Source organism: Sminthopsis crassicaudata, chromosome 5 (assembly GCF_048593235.1).
Source record: "Sminthopsis crassicaudata isolate SCR6 chromosome 5, ASM4859323v1, whole genome shotgun sequence".
In the NCBI taxonomy this organism is placed as follows: Eukaryota; Metazoa; Chordata; class Mammalia; order Dasyuromorphia; family Dasyuridae; genus Sminthopsis; species Sminthopsis crassicaudata.
Window position 1 is genome coordinate 270,932,513 of NC_133621.1, and position 21,574 is coordinate 270,954,086.

The following is a 21,574-nucleotide window of genomic DNA, read 5'->3' on the forward strand; positions in this document are numbered from 1 at the left end:
TTAAAGGGAAAGATAAAGCAGAAATTAAAGAGAAAAAAATAAAGGGGGAATTAAAGGGAAAAATAAAGGGAGAATTAAAGGGAAAAATAAAGGGAGAATTAAAGGGAAAAATAAAGGGAGAATTAAAGGGAAAAATAAAGGAGGAATTAAAGGGAAAAATAAAGAGAATTAAAGGGAAAAATAAAGGAGGAATTAAAGGGAAAAATAAAGGGTGAGTTAAAGGGAAAAATAAAGGGCGAATTAAAGGGAAAAATAAGAAATTAAAGGGAAAAATAAAGTGGGAATTAAAGGGGAAAAATAAAGGGGGAATTAAAAGGTAAAAATAAAGGGGGGATTAAAGAACTAAAAGGGGAAATGTCAATAACCCAAGCCAGAGGTTTAGAAACCTGTGAGCCCGCAACAGTAAGAAACAATTCAGCCCTAGAGCCGACTGCAACTCTGGCAATGGCAGGAGGGGAACTGAACTGCGCGTGCTTTTATCAGGTCCGCAGCTCACGCGGATGCGATACAGGATCAAAACACAGCACTGGTGAGTGCGTGAGTGCGGATCCGTTAGCTCTCACCTTGGAGAGTCGAGATCGAGATCGCGAGGGTGGATGAGCTTTAGGTCTCGCGGTCGAATCTCGGGAGCTGCTCTGTTGCTTACTTTCGTAATCATGGGCAAAGCACTTCCTCTTGGAGTTTCGGTTTATATTTTAAAATGAAATCCTAATGCTAGATGAGATCCAGATTGGGTTTTTAAAGGTGTTACTTTCTAGGAGGTTCACTGATGAATTCAGAGACAAGAAATACGGATATGATAGAAAAGAGTAAGAAAACATGGCTATTTTCAAATATTCTACGGGGATACTTTCATTCTCTGTATTACTTTATATCCCAGTGTTGCACGCTTCCACTAGGAGAGATCATCAAAGTCTGCTTTGTTTTTAAGTCACATTATTGTGGAGTAGAAGGTATCAGTATTTTGTTGCTACTTTCTACTGACTTGGGTTCAACCTCCAATCTGTAAGGACATTTCTGCAACTTTCCCGATCCTGCTTTTCCCTGCTACCTTTCTCTATTCCATTCATGATGTGAAATGTATTCTTTGCATCACCAACTCACATTGATTTCTTTCAGCTCCAAATTCACTGAACCTAAGAATACAGAAACAATGTATATCCACTCCAATGACCCTCACTCCCAACACGCTCCCCCAACTGTTCCTGTTGCCAATTTTGGTTCTCCTTGGTCTTCTTTGTTTCCCCCTCCCTTCCTCCCTCCTCATCAGTATTCTCTTGTCCCCTTTTTCTTTCCCTTACCCCTTTTTCATTTTCCTTTTTTTTTTTCTTTTCTTCTTTTCCTTCTCCTAGTTCCCCTTCCCCTTCCCCTAATACTCTAATAATTTTCCCTTGCTTTTCCAACAAATCCAAATGTCAGTTCACCTTGTAGGTCTTTTGGTTTCAGTAGGGATTGTCTGTGATCCAGTTTGTAAATCTGGTGGTCAACATGTTGGTTATACTTGTGACATCGCAAGATCTAATCAAGAGATACATTCTCTCCATTGTTTGTTCCTTACCTGATGATATCCTGTAGAACTTCTATAACATTCTCTAACATTTAGCACCACAATATATTTTGAAGAGATTTGGACAATGGTTTGGCTAATTCAAAGCCCCACTGAGCAAGTAATAACTCCATCATCATATATGTATTATACTGTGTATATATTGTGGACAGCAAATTGGTCATCATTGATATATTTATTTGAAAAAGCATGTACTTCTTGGAAAGAAGGCCAATGTGTATATGAAGAATAAACAAGTAAATCTAGTTTGTCAATACTCAAATACAGAGACAAATCATGAAAATTTAATGACCTATAGGTATTTGGCTGAAACCCAGTATGAAATCTGTGGCAGTTGAAACACATTTTCATGAACTTTTAATGAATACAGATGAAAATAAACTAGATAAAAAATGGACAAATCATTCCTCTTACAATTATTGGTGATATGAATAGCTCCCAAATACCTAATATCTTTGTGGTTTATATACTTTTATCTCTGTTTTTGCTGCAAATTTACAACAAACAGTTGTACTTAAAATACTTTAAGTATTATCATTCCTGGCTAGGGAACACAGCTAATAAATGAAAAGGACTAGATTTGAACTCTGTTGTATAGATGGCAGATTTATTAAAGCCATTCTTTTGAAGTTTCTCCCTGGTTTTCCTACTTATGGGACACATTTGTATTATATGCCCTTTTCTCCAGTTGTTTTTGAGAAAATATAGATTATGTCTCCATCTGATTGAATCTATTTTTGTTAAGTCTTCCCATTGTTTCTGGAGGCAGAGCTTAGTTTGATTCCAATTTTTTCAAATACTGAAGCTTATGAATTGTTCACATGCATCAATTGGATTTGCTAGACTACATGGTTGAATATGGCTAGAACCAATGGCCATATTTGACCTACATATAACTTCAAATAGTGTAAAAATGCGGACCAACTTCAGAGAAGTCATTATTTGTACTATTTAAGAGTTATCTGTATACCAATAGTACTGGCTGAAGAATCCTCTGTCCCCCTCCTTAAATGTTCTTTTTCCTTTGTGTTGTCCAATCATAAGGACTCCTCAAAAGATTCATGGGAAAGTAGAGTAAGGGAATTGTGAAAGATTTATCTTTTCCAAAGTCATTAGGTGGGACTGAGTCCAAACCTCAAAATGGATGAGCCCAGGTGATCTTGTAAATTTCAGAAGGTCATGAGACTCTGGAAGGCCACTAGATCTGTGGCTCTAGTGTTTACTGGAGTGGACAGTTGTGGTGGTAGCAGCAGGCTGGAAGAAAAAGAAGAATTAGCATTTAAGAAAAAGGAGACACTGGAAAAAAAGATCTGCATTGGAAATACACACACACACACACACACACACACACATACACAGCGTTTGCTTGAACCTTGTTAATGAAAAAGGTGAACTCATTAATTTGAACAATTGTTGAACTGAGTTATGTGTGAAGACGTACTTTAAGCCTCCTGAAAGATAGTTATAATTTACAACTTGGCTTACAAATGAATTTACAAGTCCTATTTAAATTGTTCTTTTAATGCACACTCGAGTTCCCTTATGCTCATCCTTGTTTTCTAGGGGGGAAGAAAATAAATTATCCTATTATCTAAGGCATGGAATAGCAGTTTTAATTTCTTTCCATGGAGGAAAATTTAGATTCTCCAAAGTAACACTTGTGTAAACACTAGCTATTTTCCCTTTGAAGCAGGGTAACAGTGAGGAGAAGGGAGAGGGAGAAGCCAATGCATGTTCTAAAGGCTTCCAATTTTATTGCTTTTTCCTGCTATTTCAATGTCAGACTTTTCCCAAAATTGAATCTTGGGAAAAGGGTGAAGGCAGGTGAAAGGGAAAAAAAATAGTGAAGGTTCAGATTCTTTGTGGCTTTTGCCAAGGGGCATGTAGCTAACCATTTCAATTGATGTGGGGATGTTAGCACAATTTTGGAACCTTTGCATTTGTAGGGCTCAGTGGATTGAGTCCAAGACAGGGAGTGAGAAAGATCATAATTGTTTACTATGTATATGACAATAGACAAGACGCTTACCTTCAGTTTGCCTCAGTTTCCTCATCTGTAAAATGTGGAGAATAATAGCAACTACCTCCCAGCATTGCTGTGAGGATCAAATGAGCTAATATTCACAAAGTGCTTAGCACAGAACCTGGCATGTAGCACTATGTTAGTCATGATGATGATGATGATGATGATGATAATTATTAGAGAAGATGTTCCTTAGAGGATTCTTGTGAAGTTGTGGGAGGCTTTCTATATACCGTCGAGTGCAGACTTCATTAGCTAGATTTCTGGTAGGTCCTCTAGATTTCCTTTGACTTTTTTGGGTATTTTCTCTAGCACTAACCTTAAGAATATTGTAAGGTGCCAGAAGTAATGGATATTATCCTTTATTTTCAAAAAGATCATAATTGTTTACTATGTATATGACAACAGACAAGACGCTTACCTTCAGTTTGCCTCAGTTTCCTCAACTGTAAAATGTGGAGAATAATAGCAACTACCTCCCAGCATTGCTGTGAGGATCAAATGAGCTAATATTCACAAAGTACTTAGCGCAGAATCTGGCATGTAGCACTATGTTAGTCATGATGATGATGATGATGATGATGATGATGATGATAATTATTAGAGAAGATGTTCCTTAGAGGATTCTTGTGAAGTTGTGGGAGGCTTTCTATATACCGTCGAGTGCAGACTTCATTAGCTAGATTTCTGGTAGGTCCTCTAGATTTCCTTTGACTTTTTTGGGTATTTCCTCTAGCACTAACCTTAAGAATATTGTAAGGTGCCAGAAGTAATGGATATCATCCTTTATTTTCAAAGAAGACTAAAATGACATTACTGTCTTCACGTCAGCTTAGCATATCCAACTGTGGCTGATGAGACCAATACAACCTTGGAATCCTGTGCCACAGGCCAGACACAAATAATCCTCATGAACATTTGAGGTGGCTTCTCTGGGGCTAATTCAATCCTGTTTTGCTCATAGAGCACATTTTTCTGATGTGAGTACACCATGCTAAGTGGTACTATGCCAGTGTCTCCCATGACGTGCAATTAATTCTAAAGGTCTTGAGAGTATCTCTGTATTGCTTTTTCTGGCCACCTTGTGAGTGCTTATCCTGTTCCCCAATAAAAAATATTTTGGCAAGTGTCCATAAGGCATTCAAAACAATGTGGTCAGCTCAAAAGAGTTGTACTCTCTCTAGTAGTTTGGATGATTGGCAGGTTAGTTCAAGAAAGGCCCTCAGTGTCTAATATTTTATGCTATTTGATAGGAGCCTCAAATTCTTCTTAAGACTTCTAATGGAAGTAATTCCATTTTTTGGCATGGTGCTGATATACTGTTCAACTTTCACAGACATACAGCAACAAGGCAAGCACAACAGCTCTGTAGCCCTTTGGTTTGATTGTCAGTCTAATATGTCTTATCTGCCAAGCTTTCCCTCAGAGCCTCTCAAACAGTGAGCTAGCTCTGGCAAAGAATGTTCCAATTCCATAATCAATGGCAAGATAAGAGAATTTATCCACAGCATTCAAAGCTTCTCTATTTGCTGGAACAATGTTTCCACATATGGATGATGTGGTGCTGGCTGATGGAGCAACTATGAATTAGAGAATAGATCCATACTTGGTTGCATCTCAGTTTCACAGACTATACTGAGTGCACAATTATCTGCAACAAAATAGAAACAAATGTTTATACCAAAATGGTTGTAATTACAGTAGCAGTTGTGAGCTATTGCTGAGGGAATCGTTTTCATGGGGAGAGGAGGAGAGATGGAAACTATGAAGGAAGTGGCCCTACCCAAATCAAAATCAGAGACTCTCCAGGTAAAAAGCAAAAAGATATTATGATCTCATAAGAAATGGGAAATCCCAACAGATTTTTCAACCAACACCTTTACTGCCTGCTGTGCTAGACCTTATGCTGAGTGAATAGAGAGTATCATTGACTGATTGGGCTTCTGTGGAGCCAGGAGAAATTAGCAAAGTTCATTTTCTCTTAGGCAGAATAGTAACAAGTTTAGGGAAACTAGTTTTATACTCAGTACCACTATTAATATTTCTCATGGATTTGAATTCTTGTTCCTATTGCCATCTCTCCAGACAGAGAATGGTTTGTAGTCTGGAGATGTTTAACAGAATGACTCTCTTGCTTTGATTTTGTAAAGCTATTGTCCAGTGCTTTATCCACTGAGAGCAAAAGGATGAATGGGCTTCAAGAAAAAGTTGTATTCTTCTCTGTTTTGGCCACTTTAAAGTTAATTTTCAAGGAGAAGAATGTCTTAGAAATAAAATCTGGGGAAAAAATTAATACAAAGAAAGAAGTGATAATAGCAAGTCTAGAAAGGAACAAAAAATCTGAAGACTTATCAATTGGTACAAGATAAAGTGAACAGAACCAGGAAAGCAATTTATACAACAGCAAAATGTTTTGTTTTGTTTTTTTAATCTTCATTTTATTTTGTTTTTCTGTTAACAAGCATTAATTTTCTTTCCCTCCCAGGACTTTCCCCTTTTGAAAGAAAAACAAAAGCAGAAACAAAACGAGGGTATTAAACATGAATACTCAAACCAAACTCATCCCCACATTGTCCCTGCCCATAAATGTATCTATTTTTTTTTTGTGGTGATAAAAATTTGCAATAAAGGAAAACTAAAGCCCATGATTTTAATCTTAAGCATGTTCAATTTGTTATCAAAACTAATATTGCCAATGAAGAATGATCAATGGCTTCTCAGTAGCCAAAGAAATTGATCAAATATTCAGAGTAGTTATTTATGCAAATGATTACATAGGGTGCAATGATGCAAATTAAATTAAAACTGTGATTGTTTTAAAGCAGGGTTGTATGGTGGACTTAAATGTTATTAAACCATGCTGACTTGCAAGATCCCAATCTAAGGATTTATAGCAATGGGGAAAATTGAGTTGAACCACATCCTTTGGAAAGTCCCATACCAGATACCACTTGACAACAGAGACACCCAAATTATTAGGCAAATTATCTCCTTACCAGATTGATTCATCTACCACTTGTTTTCCTTATTTCCCTCCCTCCCAATGTACAACGCAACTTTCATCAAAGCAGATTATGATTATGCTTTATTTATATATCATTGTTCAGCTGTCATCCAATTGATGAATACATTGATATCTTTGACCTCCTGTTTCCCCCGCGCCCCCCCCCCCCCGCCAAAAAAAAGCGTTTCTTATTTTTATTTTTATATTCGTGGGTCCTTTTTCTCATTTTCCATCTCTTTCACATATAGGCTTAATGTGTCACTAAGTGAAAGGTATTCATGATTTAAGTATATACATACACAAAGTATACTTTGGGGCATAAGTCTGAAATTGCTCTGCATAATTTCTATACTAGCTCACAAGTCAGCCAACAATACATTAATATAAGTAATTCTACATTTTCTCCTCCAGAATTTTTTTTCTTTTTTATCTTTTCCCATTTAGTAGTTATAAGCTATGACATCAGACATATTCCAGTTTTTCATTTATCTAATTACTAATGACACAGGACATTTTCTATATGGCTATAACTTGTTTTTTTTTCTCCATGGAAATTTATGTCATATATTTTTCTTTTTAAAAACAAATATGATACTTTAATGTTTATTGAGCATTTTATGTTCTTATGATTATGCACATGCATTTATTTTATTTTATTATTTTTATGAACTGCTGCCAAAGCAGTGCCTACAGGAAAAAAAATATTTCTTTTTAATTTTTTAAATTAAGACTTTTTTATTTATAAAACATATGCATGAGTAATTTTTCAACAGGGAGCCTTGCAAAGCCTTCTGTACCAAATCATCCCCTCCTTCCACCCATCCCCTCCCCTAGATAGCATGTATTCTAAAACATGTTAATATGTTAAAATATAAGTTAAATTCAATATATTTATACAGTTATCTTGTTGAACAAGAAAAATCAGAACAAAAAGGAAAAAAACACTAGGAAAGTAATCAAAATGCAAGCAAACAACAACTGAAAGAGTGAGAATGCTATATGCATTCATTTTACATAAATTTCTATGTGCATTTTGTTGGGAGAAAAAAAAAACCAGAAAAAAACGAGAAAATCATGAGAAAAAAACAGAAGACAGAAACAAAGTGAAAATAGTATATGTTAGTCCACATTTAGTCTCTATAGTTCTTTCTTTAGATGTGGATGCCATTTTCTATCCAAACTATACTGAGATTACCTTGGATCTGTGAATTCCTGAGAAGAACCAAGTCTATTATAGTTAATCATGGAATAATTTTATTGCTATGTGCATTGATTTTCTGGTTTTCTTTGATTTACTCAGCATTAGTTCATGTAAATATTTCCAGATTTTTAATAAACAAGCCTGGGCAGCATTTTTTAAAGAACAATAATATGCAATCACTTCTATATAGCAAAAGTTATTAAGCTAGATATCTACTCTTTTTTCCCCCCAATACTTTATTACCACAAAAAGAGCTATTATAAACATCTTAAGCATCTAGGTAATTTGTATTCTTTTGTGATTTTTTTTTTGAGACACAAACCCAGTAATGGCTCTGTTCAATCAAAGATTATGCACAATTTGAATGTCTTTTGGACATAGTTCCAAATTGCTCTCCAGAATGGTAATATCAAATATCAACTCCACCATCAATGCATTAGTGTACCTATTTACCCATATCCCTTCTAATCTTTATCATCATATTTTTCTGTAATCTTAGCCAATCAGATAGGAATAAGATGGTACCTCAGGATGGTTTTAATTTGCATTTCTCCAATCAATAGATATTTAGAACATTTTCCATAAGTCTATATTTGGATTTAAATTCTTCATATACCAATTGTCTGCACATATATTTTGACTATTGTTCAATAGGTGAATAGCTTGCATACTTATGATTTGAGTCAATTCTCTATATATTTTATAAATGAGGCCTTGAACAGAAAAACTGGATGTAAAAATTATTTCCCAGCTTTCTACTTCTCTTATAACCTTGGCTGCACAGCTTCTATTAAAAAGTTTTTTAATTTAATGTCAAAAATTATCCACTTTACATTTTATAATGTTCTTTGCATCTTATTTGGTCATGAAATTTCCCTTTTCCAAATGAATTAATGGTAAATTATCTCTTGCTCTCCTGATTTGCTTTTAACTATCAAGCCTTATGCTTAACTCATGCACCCATTTTGATCAACATAGGATCAAGAAGTGCGATGTTGAGTTTTTGGCATACTATATTCCAGTTTTTTTTCAGCAATTTGGACAAAGAGTAAGTTCTTATTCCAGAAGCTAGAGTCTTACAGGGGTGGAGCTAAGATGACAGAGAGGACCCACATTTCTTTCTGACCTTCTCTAACAACCCTCAGACTAATTCACAAATCCAGCTTCTGAATTAGTTCTGGATAGCAGAATCCACAAATATTGGGAGTGCAACAAATTACCAGCAGAAGATAATTTCAAAGATAACCAGAAAAGGTCAGTTTCAATCCCACACAGAGGTAAGTGGGCCAATTGCAAGCAGGTGGAACACAGACACCAGGGCAGACAGCACAGATGGGGGTGGTGCAGACTCTGTGCTGTAGAAAATCTACAGGAAGGGATCTACAGCAGTGTTAGCCACTCTGCCCTGGTTGCAAGCTAGTAGATCAGCAGAAAAGTTAGAAAACATCCAACACAAATACAAAAAGGTAAATAGTAAATCTTAAAACTCCAGAATCTCATGGGACCTGGCCATGCCCACCCAGCACTGGGAGTGAGTCAGCACAGTCTCAGTGCAGCTGCAGCTGTTGCTGCTTGTAGAGAAAGCTTGGAAAACCTCACCTGCCCTAAAAACAAACATTATTTTTAAAAATGAGTTGAAAAAGCAGAGAACTCTCGCTATAGACAGTTTTATGGTGAAAGAGAAGAACAGATTTCAAATCTTGAGAAGACTAAAAGCAGATCATCTCCAGATGAAGCCTGACATAAATTGGTCGCCATCACACAAGCCTCTCCTAAAAGAAAAGAAAAAGTATCTTTAAAAAGAGCTGGAAGCAAAATAGGAAGGGAAATGAAAACTTGGCAAGAGGATTTGGAAAAAGCTTATAATTCATTAAAAAATAGATTTAATAAAATAGACAAACTCCCAGAAAAACAGAATTTGTGAAATGGAAAAAAAAAAATCCCATAAACAAAACAACTCATTTAAAAATTCAATTGAAAAAATACAAAAAGTAGGGGGGAAAAGTAAACGAAGAAAATAATTCATTAAAAATAAATTCAGAACTGAGCAAATGGAAATGAATGACTGAATGGACTATCAAGAAACAGTCAAGTAAAACAAAAACAAAAAAAAAATGTAAAAAACCTTGGGAAAAGGATTGATCTGGAAAATAGGTCTAAGGATTATTGGGCTTCTGGAAAACCATGATTTAAAAAAAAGAGCCTAGACACTTTTTCAGGAAATCATCAAAGAGAATTGCCCAGATGTCATAGTTATCAAAAGGTAAAGTAACCATTGAAAGAATTCACCAAATACCTCCTGAGACTCCAAAATTAAAATTCCATGGAATACTGTAGCTAAATTTCAGAACAATCAGACCAAGGGAAAATATATTACAAGCAGCCAGAAAGAAACAATTCAAATGCCAAGGAGCCACAATAAGGATTACTTAGGATCTAGCAGCTTCCACCTTAAAAGAGTGAAGGACTTGGAATATCATATTCTGAAGGGGAAAGTAACTTGGAATGCAGCCAAGAATAAATTACCCTACCAAACTGAGCATTTTCTTTCAGGGAAGAAGATGAACATTAAATGAAACAGTTGAATTCCATTTATTTCTCATGAAAAGACCAGAGCTGAACAGCAAATCTGACTTCCAAATATAGAACTCAAGAGAAACATAAAAAGGTAAAAAGAAAAGAACTCTTGAGAACTGTATTTCTGTTATGGATAGACATAGTGTTGTATAATTTGATTTTACTGTTATAAAAATAGAGGTGGAAAGGTGATTGTACTACAAAAACACGGAAATGAGGGAAATCATACCTTCATAAGTGGCAAAGAAGCTTGAGTTTTCCCGTTTAATCAAATAGCACCTTCCTATAGCCATAGACTATTGTGTCTTGTATACCCAACCTATTCTATTGCTCTACCAGTCTATTTCTCAAGCAGTATCAAATACTTTTGATGACTGCTCCTTTTATAATAGAGTTTTAGGTTTGGTATTGGTAGACTACCATCCTTTGAATTTTTTCCCATTAATTCTCTTAATATCCTTGAATTTTCTGTTTCCAGATTCATTTTGTCATGCCTTATAAAATAATTTTTAGGCAGTTTGATTTGTATGGCCATAAAGTGAATTAATTTAGACATAATTGTCATTTTTATTATGTTAACTTGGCCTAACAAAGAGCAACTTTCTTTGTGTGAAAAGTGTTTGGAAATTGTGTTCTTATAGACACCCAGGAAATTTATTTTCTCTAAAGTCATTTTAAATGGAATTTATCTATCTCTTGTTACTCAGCATTTTTGCCAACATGTAGAAATAGTGATGATTTATTTCAGCTTATTTTGTATCCTACAACTTTGCTAAAGTTATTTCAAGTCATTTTTGGTGGATTATCTAAGTAGACCATCATTTCAAGTGCAAAAAGTGATGAGTTTCTTTCTTCATTGCCTATTCTAATTCCTTCTAGTTCTGTTTTCTTATTGCTAGAGGCTACATTTCTAGTACAAAATTGAATGTAATAAATGGGATCTTTGTTTCATCACTGATGCAATCGGGAATGTATGCACCTTTTTACATTAGAAACAATACTTGCTAATAGTTTAAGAAAGAAGATGCTTATAATTTTAAGAAAAAATTCCATTTATTCATATAGCCTGAAGTGATTTTAATATTAATGGATGCTGTATTTTGTCAAAAGTTTTTTTCTGCATCTATTGAAATTATATGATTTCTGTTACCTTTCTTACTGATATGGTCAATTATGGCAATAATTTTCTTTATATTAAACCAGCTCTGCAGTCTAGGCATAATTCATATTTGGTCACAGTGTATTGTCCTGTTAATAAATTGTTGTAATGTTTTTGGTGACATTTTGGTGACAAATTATATGTATATATAGATCTATATATATATATATATATATATATATATATATATATATATATATATATATATAGATCTATATATACATATATATTATATATATGCATATTATATATACACATATATTATATATATACATATATATATGTTATATATGTATATATATATGTATATATATATACACATATATATATACATATATATTTGTTTTGGCTTGTCTTGTGTCTTGGTTTAGGTATCAGCACCATATTTTTGTATAAAAGGAAGTTGGAGTTGTTTTATGAATGATTGGTGTAATTGATTTGTAAATGCATCTGGGCCTCGGGAATTTTTTTTTCCTTAGGGAATTACCTGATGGCTTGTTCAATACCTCTTTTAAAAACAGGAATATTTAATGCTGCTTCTTTTGTTAATGTGGGCACTTAATATTTTTGTTAATATTCAACCATTTCAATTTGTCAGATTTATTAGACAAAATAGATCCTAATTAGTGCTATAATTTCTTCTTCAATGGTAAGTTAAAACTTTTCATTTTTCATGGTAGTAATTTTTTTTTCTTTTTCTAATTAAATTAACCAAAATTTATGTATTTGGTTGACTTTTTCATAAAACCAATTATTAATTTTATTAACTAGTTTAATAATTAGTTCAATTGTTTTGTTCCTTTCAATTTTATTCATCTCTTCTTTGATTTTCAGTACTTCTAATTTGGTATTTGATTTTTTTTAAATTATTCTTTTCTCAGCTCTTCTACTTCCATGATTCTCTTTCTCAATTTTATTCATGCAAGCATTTATAAATATAAAATTTCCCCTAAGAACTATTTGACTATCTCACAATATTATGTAATTGTCTCATTGTCATTCTCTTGAATGAAATTTTTGTTTCATTCATTCATTCTTTAGGATTAGTTAATTTGTAATTATTTTTAGTCTATCTTTCCCTGGACCTTTACTGAATTTAATTTTTATTGATTTTATCAGAAGAGGATGTATTTACTATTTCTACCTTTTTGCATTTCTTTATGAGATTTTTTGGTGCTATAGAACATCTTATCAAGACTTTTTTCCCCTTTATTAGGTCTGTTTTAGCTTTTTGCTAAAACTGGATGCAGATGGCATTTTCTGTCCAGAGACTATTGGAATTGCTTTGGATCACTGAACCTCTGAGAAGAACCAAGTCTTTCATAGTTGATAATTGTGAATTCTTGCTGTTACTTTATAAAACTTATTTCTGGTTCTTCTGGTTTGGCTCAGCATCAGTTCATGTAAATTTTTTCAGGCCTTTCGAAAATCACCTTATTCCTCATTTTTTACGCAACAATAATATTCCATTATCTTCATATGCCACAATTTGTTCAGCCATTCCCCAACTAGTGGGTAGATACTCATCTTTCATTTCTTTGCTATTACAAAAAGATATATCACAAACTTTTAAAAAATATAAATGCGGGTCATTTTCCTTCTTTTATGATTTTCTTAGGATACAGACCCAATAATGGCACTGTTGGGTAAAATATATGCAAGTTTAATAGTCCTTTAGTTCCAGATTGCTCTCCAGAATGATTGGATCATTTCAACATTCCACCACCAACAGTTTTTCCACAAACCCTCCAACATATATCATTATCTTTTCCTGTCATCTCAAGTCAATCTGAGAGGTTTGAGATGGCATTTCAGAGTTGTTTTAATGTGCATTTCTCTAATCAATAATCATTTAGAGCATTTTAATATGAATTTAGATGAATTTAATTTCTTTTTTTTACATTTTGTTTTTTTAATTAAAGCTTTTTTATTTTTTTATTATTATTGTAGCTTTTTATTGACAAAACATATGCATGGGTAATTTTTCAACAGTGACCCTTGCAAAAACTTCTGTTCCAACTTTTTCCCTCCTTTCTACCCCCTCCCCTAAATGGCAGGTAATCCTATACATGTTAAAGATGTTAAAGTATATGTTAAATTCAATGTATACATATGTATACATATTTATACAGTTATTTTGTTGCACAAGAAAAATCGGATTTAGAAAGAAGGTAAAAATAACCTGTGTTTTTTCGCTGGGTGTAGCTGGTTCTGTTCATTGCTGATCAACTGGAACTGATCTGGATCATCTCATTGCCAAAGATAGCCACTTCCATCAGAACTGATCCTCGTATCGTTGAAATGTATAATGATCTCCTTGTTTTGCTCATTTCACTTAGCATCAGTTCCTGTCTCTCCAAGAGATGGCTTTAATTTCATCATCTCTTCATATCCTTTGACCATTCATAAATAGAAGAATGACTTCTATTCTTATAAATTTGACACAGTTCTTTATATCATTTAGAAATAAGTCTTTTATCAGAAACACTGGCTGTGAGATTTCCCCAACTTTGTAATTTTCTTTTAATCTTGTTTCTGTTGGTTTTGTTTGTGCTGAAACAATATAATGTAATGTAATCAAAATGGTCTATTTTGCATTTCATAAGGTTCTCTAGTTCTCTACTTTTAAATTCCTCCTTTCTTCAAAGATTTCATAGGCAAACTATCCCTTGAGCTTCTAATGTGTCTATGGTATCGATCTTTATGCCCAAATCATGTACCCATTTTCACTTCTAAGCCACCATTCTTTGTCTTTTTTTCATTAATTCACTTGATATTCTTCCCCTTTTGTTTAGGTGATTTTAAAAAAAAAATTCTAGCTCTACAGAATAAATTTGGCAGTTTTATTGGTATAACACTTAACAGAAAGATCAATTTTAGGTAGAATTTTCATTTTTCTCATAATAGCTTGGCCTAACTATGAACAATTGATATTTTCCCAATTGTTTAGACTTTACTTCATTTGTGTATGAAGTGTTATGTAATTGTGTTCATATAGTTCCTGGGTTTGTCTTGACAGAAAGACACCCAAATATTTTATTTGGTCTACAGTTATTTTAAATCAAATTTCTATTTATTGCTACTGGACTTTGTCAGTGATATTTAGAAATAATGATTTGTATGGGTTCATTTTATATCCTGCAACTTTGCTAAACTATTAACTTTTCAAGTAGGTATTAGGCAATTTTCTAATATTCTCTAAGTATATGATCATTTCATCTTCAAAGAGTGATAGTTTTATCCCCTCATTGCTTATAGGAATTATCCTTTCATTTATTTTTCTTTTCTTAGTTAAAGTCAATATTTTTAGTACAATGCCAAATAAAAGTGATGATAATAGGCATCCTTATTTTGTCCCTGATCTTATTGGGAATATGTCCAGCTTCACTCCATTACAAATGAAACGTCCTGTGGGTTTTAGATACTGCATATTATTTTAAGAAAAAATTTATTCCACGCTCTCATGTTTTTAATAGAAATAGGTGTTGTCCTTTATCAGAAGATTTGTTGGCATCTGTTGAGATTATCATATGATTTCTCTTAGTTTTGTTATTGATATTTTTGATTATGGCAATAGTTTTGTTGATTATGGCAATAGTTTTCCTGATACTGAACCATCCCTGCATTCCTGCTATAAATCCCACTTGGTCCTAATGGTTATCCTGCTGATATGTTGCTGTAAACTCATTAATTTATTTAAAATGTTTTATTCATTAGGGAGATTGGTCTGCAATTGTCTCTCTCTGTTTTGGCTCTTCCTGATTTAGATTATCAGTTCCATATTTGTATCATAGAAGGAATTTAGCAGGAATCCTTCTTTGCCTGTTTTTTCCAAACAGTTTATTTAGTATAAAAATTTTTCTTTAAATGTTTGGTAGAATTCATCTGTAAATCCATATGAACCTGAAGATTTTTTTTTCTTAGGGAGTTCATTGATAGCTTGTTCAATTTCTTTTTTTCTAAAAGGAGACTATAATAATAATTAATTTCCTCTTCTATTAATCTGGAAAATTTATATTTTTTGTAAATATTCATCCATGTCAGTTAAATTGTCAGGTTTTCTGGCATAAAGGTGAGCAAAATAGCTCCTTTATTTTTGGTCTGTTCACCCTTTTCATTTGTGATTAAAAAAAAAAAAAACCCTATCACTATTTTTCTGATCAATTTAACCAAATGTTTTATTCATTTTATTATTTTTTTCCATAAAACCAGCTCTTACAATAGTTTTCTTAATTTCAATTAAGCTCTTTGCATTCCAGAATATCTAATTTGGTATTTAATTGGGACTTTTAAATGTTGTGCCTTTTTTAGTTGCATGCCCAATTACACTGAAATTTACTCATTGCCATGACAGGACACAGCAGGATTGGCATTGCTCTATGAAAAGTAGTTTTTACCATATATGTCCAAGCATTAGTAATAATCCCAGTCTTAGAGTGAGAAGATTTAAGGTTCAAGTCTCAAGTCTCCTACTGTTATAGCGCAGATTGAGAACTGGAAGGCACTGCAGGGGCCCAGGCCTAAGCCTCTAATATGTCTGTAAGAGATGTGTTAATTTTCATAAAGTTGCTAAATCACCTTCTAGGTAGGGATGTGGCTTAGTGAATAGTCAAGACCACCTGAATTTGAATCTGTTCTTGGGCTCTTGGCTAACTGTCCAAATGATCTAGACAAATCACCTAACCTCTTTTATAGCTTGTTTACTCATTTGCAAAATAATTATCAGTAGTGCTTTTCTCACAAAATTTTTGTGAGCAGGTTGTGAGATAATGTATGACAGATAACTGCTATGAAAACGTAACATGCTACATAAATATTAGCCATTGTTATTTTATGATAATTTTACATAAACTTACTACTTTACTTTTATGTATTTTGTAGGACAAAGGAAAGATAGCAGTAGATACTCTTGATGGCCTCACTCAGTCACCTGAGACACACAGAGAGGATTGTAATTTACCTTCCTCAAATTATACTAAGGGTAGGAATAGTTTTAAATTTTCTAATGGAATACCAGTGTTAACAGAAATGGAATCTGTATTAATATGCAAGAAAACAACACAAGTTCTATTCCATTGACCCATAGTATAATAGAGGTGACTTTGTGTTCTCTTGGAGGCTCTGGCATTGGTGTCTAATATCTGACAGGCTTTACCAAGCTAAAAAGGATGATTTTGGCTTCAGGGTGATGATTTTTCAGCTACAGAAGTTCTCAAAGATGAGTTACTACTTGTTTCAATGAAAAAAGAATTACATACCTATTGTGTGCCAAATACACAAACTTTAGATTAGAGAAAGTCCTTGTTCTCAGAGAGTCCTTGTTCTCTGCTAGCGAGATAGAGCCTACACAGATAACTTAACACAGATAATAGGAAAAAATAGATACTTAACAGTTTAATATTTATTTATTTAACAGTATTAACAATTTTAAGTATTTATTGTTTAACAGTTTATATTTACTTGGGATTGTATTATTTAAGTCATATTGCTATGTGAGGTATAAAATGGAAAAGAAAATAAATTATCAAGATTTTAAAAAAATTAATGAAGGTAGCATTTATGCTGTGTTTTAAAGGATGGACATGAATTCATTAGGTCACGGAAGTCCAAGAGGACTGGAATGAAAATGTCAAAGATGGAAATTGTGAGCAAAGAGGCAGGAAAATGACGGTGAAAAATCAAGTTTTACTGGACATAATATAGCAAAAATAAGTAAATATTAAAAGATAAGTTATTAAAATTGTAGGAGGACTAGCTTTGTATGTATAACCAAATCACTTAATCTTGAGTTCATTTTCTTAATCTGTAAAAGACTTACTTCACAGGATAATTTTGGGGAAATTATATTGTAAACCTAAATGTTCTACATTACTTAATGTGTATTATACATATTGAATTCAAGCATAAGGTGTATGAATTTTACTTTGTTTATAATAGAAAAGCACTGAAGAGACTGACATGATTAGGTGATTAAAGCGATCTCTTTCATGGAAAGAATAAGTAAAATAGTAGAATCTTTCTCTAAGTGACCAAAAATATTAACAATCTCACCAAATTTCTGCCTACTTTTTATAATTCTTCTATCAATCAGCATGGCATATATGATAGTGAACTAGACATGATGTCATAAATACTTAAGTGCAAATTCTGCCTTATCTACCCACTAACTGTGATTCTCAAAGAGTCGTCTAATTTCTCTGTGCCTGCTTGTGGCTTCTTTTGCTTTAAATCTTGCATCTTAGATATTCTTTACTGTCATATTCACTACCAAATATAATCAGTTCCTTTAACAACCCTGTTCTCCCTACATCCTTGCTGCTTCAATTCTGTTGAATATTGAAACATATAGAGAATTGAAAGTTGCCAAGGAAAACCCAATAACCAAATCTGTTAAATTTGTAACTTGATCAGGTATACTTTTCTAGTTCTGAGTTAGGTCTAAATTTAGCTATTGTTCCTTCTGCAGAATAATGTACCTGGGTTTTGTAACAGTTATTTTCCTAATGCACAGATGTTTTTGTTTTTTGTTTTTTGTTTTTTTTTGTTGTTGTTGTTGTTGTTGTTGTTTTCTTACTTTGTTGTGGCATTTCTGTTATCTTTTGGTTTAAGGTACCAGAAATCTGGCTAATGATTAAATGAGGAAGGATATTGCTGTGTATGAATAATTTATAGTATAAATCTCTAAAAGACAAGCATTATTTCCATGTAACTATTTGAGGTTAAACACATTTATACTTTTAAAGTAATTTACCATATTTGTAATTTATAGATATAAATTATAAATTAAATATATAACATATTAATCTTATTGTTCCCATTCACAGTATACATGTTTACTTTTCACTTATTTTTCTTATATTAAAAGGACTTCTAAGGTTTCAAATAGTGGTATTTAATAGCTTTTTTTAAAATAAAGTAATGTGTAACATAGAGATTCTCTTTAGTGGTCTACACTAACCCAAAATAGGTTTTTTAAAATCTATTGAGAAAATGACCTTTTGGTATAATCTTAGAGTCTATTTTATCAGAGCCAAAGGATCTGAATTCTAAATATACTGCTACTGCTGCACAGATTTAAACTCCTAATGTGTTTCTTTACCTTTGGGAAAATAAAGTATTTCTGACATATAAACTATCAGTACAATTTAAACATTCACAATGAACATGATTCAAAAGAGAATTTAAGCATTTGGTAAAGATAGTTATTGGACTACTGGACAAATTCTCAGAAATGAGGAAAACCAGTTAAAGAATCAAAAAGCAGAATGTGATTGAGAACTCTATGAAGGCAGAAATAATTTCTAATTAGTGCCCATTCTTATTTCATCTTATTTTTGAAGCACAGATAGTCTTTAATTGACATATTTATCAAGTGCCTTGTATGAGATTATCATTGTTGTTGGGTACTGAAGCTCTAAAATAGTGTTATCAGGAAGTTTATATTCTGAATGAGAATACAGGATGTAAATACAAAAGTAAATACAATAATGTCATGGAAATGTTGAGCACTAAATGAGGCATGGTTTTCAGGGGAAAACAGTAGCAGCAACTTCATAAGATACTGAAGCAGAATTTCAAAGAAACAAGAAATTCTAATGGAGGGGAGGTTAGGAAAGCAGCAGTGCAGTCCAGGCTGAGAAGACAACCAACACTAGGAGGTGGCTTTAGGAAATAAAAGTCCTGTGTAGAAGCAAAAGTAGGACAACTTGATTAGATTGTAGACTGCAAGGAGGTGAATAATGTATAATAAGGTCAGAAAGGTAGTTTCTGTTGCTGATATGCCGTAAATATCAGCTTTCTTCCAAATCCTCAGTAAATGTCCTAGTCCCCTGCTATACACAAAATACTTTGTGAAACTTTAGGGCAGATAAGAGAAGAATGTGACATGGCCTGAGCTGTTATAGAGCTTACACCCTTGGAAATGATACTGTTTTTCTTGGTGATCTCATCGGCTGCTCATGACTTACATTAATACCCTTGTGGAGGAAAGATTTCCACAGTGATATATACTCAGCCCTAGAGAGACACTAGAGCTCCTTCCATATGTCACAAATGTTTTGGTTATTCATTTTTTTTAAATTATTATAGAATTTATCTATTTACAAGATATATGCAAGGTAATTTTTCAGTATTGACAATTGCAAAACCTTTTGTTCCAACTTTTCCTCTCCTTCACCCCACCCCTTCCCCCAGATGGCATCTTGACCAATATATGTTAAATATGTTAAAGTATAAGTTAAATACAATGTGTGCATACATGTCCAAGCAGTTATTTTGCTTTATAAAAAGAATTGGACTTTGAAATAGTGTACAATTAGCCTGTGAAGGAAATAAAAAATGCAGGCAGACAAAAATAGAGGGACTGGGAATTCTATGTAATGGTTCATAGTCATTTCCCAGAGTTCTTTCATTGGGTGTAGCTGGTTCAATTCATTACTGCTCTATTGGAACTGATTTGGTTCATCTCATTGTTGAAGAGGGCCATCTACATCAGAATTGATCATCATATAGTATTGTTGTTGAAATATATAATGATCTCCTGGTCCTGCTCATTTCACTCAGCATCAGTTCATTTAAGTCTCTCCAGGCCTCTCTGAAATCATCCTATTGGTCATTTCCATAATATTCATATACCACAATTTATTCACTCATTCTCCAATTCATGGGCATCCACTTAATTTCCAGTTTCTGGCCTTTACAAAGAGGGCTGCCACAAACATTCTTGCTCATACAGGTCCCTTTCTCTTCTTTAAAATCTCTTTGGTATCCCAAAGCTCAGTAATAACATTGCCAAATCAAAGGGTATGTACAGTTTGATAACTTTTTGAGCATAGTTCCAAATTGCTCTCCAGAGTGGCTGGATGTGTTCACAAATACCAACAATGTGTCAGTGTCCCAGTTTTCCCACATCCCCTCCAACATTGTGTATTATCTTTCCCTATCATTCTAACCAATCTGACAGGTGTGTAGTGGTATCTCAGAGTTGTCTTAATTTGCATTTTTCTGATTAATAATGACTTGGAGCATCTTTTCATATGAGTAGAAATAATTTCAATTTCCTCATCTGAGAATTGTCCATTTATCAATTGGAGAATGGTTTGATTTCTTATAAATTAAGAGTAAATTCCCTATATACTTTTGAAATGAGGCCTTTATTAGAAACTTTGACTGCAAAAATGTTTTCCCAGTTTATTGCTTCCCTTTGAATCTTATCTGCATTAGTTTTGTTTGTACAAATTTTTTTCAATTTGATATAATTAAAATTTTCTATTTTGTGATCAATAATGATCTCTAGTTCTTCTTTGGTCATAAATTCCTTCCTCTTCCACAGGTCTGAGAGGTAAACTATCCAATGATCTTTTAATTTATTTATAGTCTCATTCTTTATTCCTAGGTCATGAAACCATTTTGACCTTATCTTGGTGTATGGTGTTAAGTGTGGGTCAATGCCTAGTTTCTGCCATACTAATTTCCAATTTTCCCAATAATTTTTGTCAAACAGTGAGTTCTTATCCCAAAAGCTGAGGTCTTTGAGTCTGTCAAATACTATTATAAGAAATTGACTACTTGATCAGCAAAATAGGTTAGTTTCAAAGGACATTGTCTTGTCCTTTGAACCTAACCTATTTTGCTGATCAAGTAGTCTATTTCTTAACCAACACCAAATGGTTTTGGTAACCACTGCTTTAAAATATAATTTTAGATCTCGTACATGTAGCTTGGACACCTTCATCTGATTTATTTTTGATATAATTGCATTGAAGTTCATGAACTTTTGTTTTTCCATATGGACTTAATTTTTTTCTAGGTCATTAAAATAGTTTTTTGGGAGTCTGATTGGGATAGTGCTAAATAAATGGATTAGTCTAGGTAGTAATGTCATCTTCATTATATTTGCTTGCCCTATCCAAAGGCATTTAATTGTTAATTATTTAAATTTAAAATTTAAATATTTTTCCAATTGGTTAGATCCGACATTGTTTGTTTGGAATATGTTTTGTAGTTTTGCTCATATAGTTTCTGATTTTCCCTTGGCAGATAAG

At 33.1% G+C, this 21,574-nt stretch overlaps 1 long non-coding RNA gene across 2 annotated transcripts in view; it reads right to left on the reverse strand.

Moving 5' to 3' along the window:
• Positions 1-1,723: 1,723 nt before the first annotated feature.
• Positions 1,724-21,574, reverse strand: part of LOC141544649 (uncharacterized) — an 86,840-nt gene continuing 66,989 nt past the window's right edge. Inside the window, exons 2-3 of one of the 2 annotated variants that reach the window (XR_012482732.1) lie at positions 4,012-5,241; positions 1,724-2,821 (exon numbers count right to left, since the gene is read on the reverse strand). This is a non-coding gene — a long non-coding RNA (uncharacterized LOC141544649). The remainder of the gene's footprint in view (positions 2,822-4,011; positions 5,242-21,574) is intronic. The other variant, XR_012482731.1, reaches the window with a different exon arrangement.